This window comes from Myotis brandtii, unplaced genomic scaffold (assembly GCF_000412655.1).
Source record: "Myotis brandtii unplaced genomic scaffold, ASM41265v1 scaffold29, whole genome shotgun sequence".
Classification (NCBI taxonomy): Eukaryota; Metazoa; Chordata; class Mammalia; order Chiroptera; family Vespertilionidae; genus Myotis; species Myotis brandtii.
Window position 1 is genome coordinate 1126929 of NW_005361075.1, and position 2476 is coordinate 1129404.

The 2476-nt window shown below is 59.5% G+C and overlaps 1 protein-coding gene and 1 long non-coding RNA gene across 7 annotated transcripts in view; one reads left to right on the forward strand and one right to left on the reverse strand.

Moving 5' to 3' along the window:
• The window catches only part of PRR13 (proline rich 13), a 19012-nt gene that overhangs the window by 6981 nt on the left and 9555 nt on the right, over nt 1-2476 (reverse strand). The window lies entirely within an intron of this gene.
• On the forward strand, nt 1697-2187 carry LOC106726595. Its single transcript, XR_001362658.1, has 2 exons — nt 1697-1760; nt 1861-2187. It is a non-coding gene; the product is annotated as an uncharacterized LOC106726595 (long non-coding RNA).

Sequence of the window (2476 nt, forward strand, 5' to 3'; positions counted from 1 at the left end):
GGCCCTCTCGCGGCCGGGGGAGGGCTAGCACGGGGCTGGTGTAGCCTCTCGTGCATTCCCTGGCCAGCCTGGCTCTGGACATGCATCTGCATCAGGTCCTCACCGGTGCTGTCAACCCTGGAGACAACTGCTACTCCGTGGGCAGCGTCCAGGATGTCCCTTTCACGGATTTGGGATATTTGAAAGATGACTTAAGAAATTATAATCAGGAGAGGAGAACCAAGATGGCGGCGTAAGGTACAGACCTGTGCGTGCTGCCTCCCACAACAACATCGAGACTACCAACTATAAAACAAACAGTTATCATTCAGAACCATGGGAAAGCTGGCCCAGTGGAAGCTCTACAACTGAAAGGAAAGAAAGAAGAGCATTGAGACTGAGTAGGTTGTGCAGAGGCTCCAAGAACGGAGGTACGGAGTCGCGCGCCAGGGGGGCTGCAACTGGATGCGTGTTTTTTTCAATCAGAAGGGGATGCAGACTCTCAAATCCACTGAGCTTGTTTGGGGCGGGATCCTGAGGTCCCAGACCCCTACAGGGAGAGGTGGGATGGCCTTGCAATGGGCCGGAGAGCGAGAGTGGCTGTCTCGCGGAGCTGCTCGCCAGCACTCGGGGACGCGAGACGCGGAGTAGCGGAGAGGCGAGGAGTGGCGGAGACGCCACTGCCCCTTGCTCTGGTGATTCCCAGGGACCCCGCCCTACTCAATTTACATCCCCACCCACGCTGTGCTAGTGGCACAAAGAGAACCACCGGCGCTTTTGCAGCCCAGCCCAGCAGAATGCAGATTTCAACTCCTCGCATACATAAGGGACACACTCAAAAAGCAGAATCAGGTTCGGAGGAAGCCAGAGCCAGACCTGCCTGGGCTGGCAACGTGGAACCGCTGTACCAGCAAATGCACAGGCAGGTCCACCAGATCCAGTCTCACATGGGACGCTGGGAGACGGCAGACAGGCAGTCTGTGCACTTGATAGAAAACAAAATCCAAGCAGGCATACCAGATATTCAACCACCAGGAACACCTGGAGATTTTGTCAAGCAAGAAGCCACCCAACAAAGGACAGAATGCCAAACTTCGTGTTGCTGAGACGGCCCCTGTGAGGCCGAGGCGGCCCATGTGAAGTTGAGACGGCCCCTGTGAGGCTGAGACAGCCCATGTGAAGTTGAGATGGCCCCTGTGAGGTCGAGACGGCCCCGGTGAGGCTGGAACCGCCCCGGTGAGGTTGAATCGGCCCCGGTGATGTCGAGACAGCCCCGGTGAGGCTGAAACGGCCCCGGTGAGGCTGAGACGGCCCATGTGAAGTTGAGACGGCCCCTGTGAGGTTGAGACGGCCCCTGTGAGGCTGAGACGGCCCCGGTGAGGTTGAGACGGCCCCATTGAGGTTGAATCGGCCCCAGTGAGGCCGAGACAGCCCATGTGAGGCTGAGACGGCCCATGTGAGGCTGAGACGGCCCCGGTGAGGTTGAATCGGCCCCGGTGGGGCTGAGACGGCCCCGGTGAGGCCGAGACGGCCCATGTGAGGTTGAGACGGCCCCTGTGAGGCTGGGACGGCCCCGGTGAGGCTGAGACGCCCCTGGTGAGGTTGAATCGGCCCCAGTGAAGTCAAAACGGCCCCGGTGAGGCTGGGACGGCCCCGGTGAGGCTGAGACGCCCCCGGTGAGGCTGAATCGGCCCCAGTGAGGTTGAGACGGCCCCGGTGAGGCTGGGACGGCCCCGATGAGGCTGGGACGGCCCCGGTGATGTTGAGACAGCCCCGGTGAGGTTGAATCGGCCTAGGTGAGGTCTAGACGGCACCGGTGAGGTCGAGATGGCCCTGGTGAGGCTGAATCGGCCCCTGTGAGGCTGAAACAGCCCCGGTGAGGCTGAATCGGCCTAGGTGAGGTCTAGACGGCACCGGTGAGGTCGAGATGGCCCTGGTGAGGCTGAATCGGCCCCTGTGAGGCTGAAACAGCCCCGGTGAGGCTGAATCGGCCTAGGTGAGGTCTAGACGGCACCGGTGAGGTCGAGATGGCCCTGGTGAGGCTGAATCGGCCCCTGTGAGGCTGAAACAGCCCCGGTGAGGCTGAATCGGCCCTGGCGAGGTTGAGACGGCCCAGGTGAGGTTGAGACTGCCTCGGTGAGCTTGCAACAGCCCCAGTGAGGTTGAGGCAGCCCCTGTGAAGCTGAGGTGGCCCCTGTGAGGCTGAGACAGCCCCAGTGAGGCTGAGATGGCCCCTGTGAGACTGAAACAGCCCCTGGGAAGCTGATAAAAATACCACATGAACTCACTCATTTATGGATAATAAGGACCATTATAGACTGATGAACAAAAATGGATATTCTGGCAAAGCAGCATTGAGCAGACTGTCAAACTACAGTGGGAACCCTGGGGAGTGTTGGTGGGGGTAGGAGATCAACCGAAGGATTTATATGCATGCTTATGAGAATAACTAATGAACACAAGACACTGCGGGGTGGGGGAAGCCAGGGGAATGTCA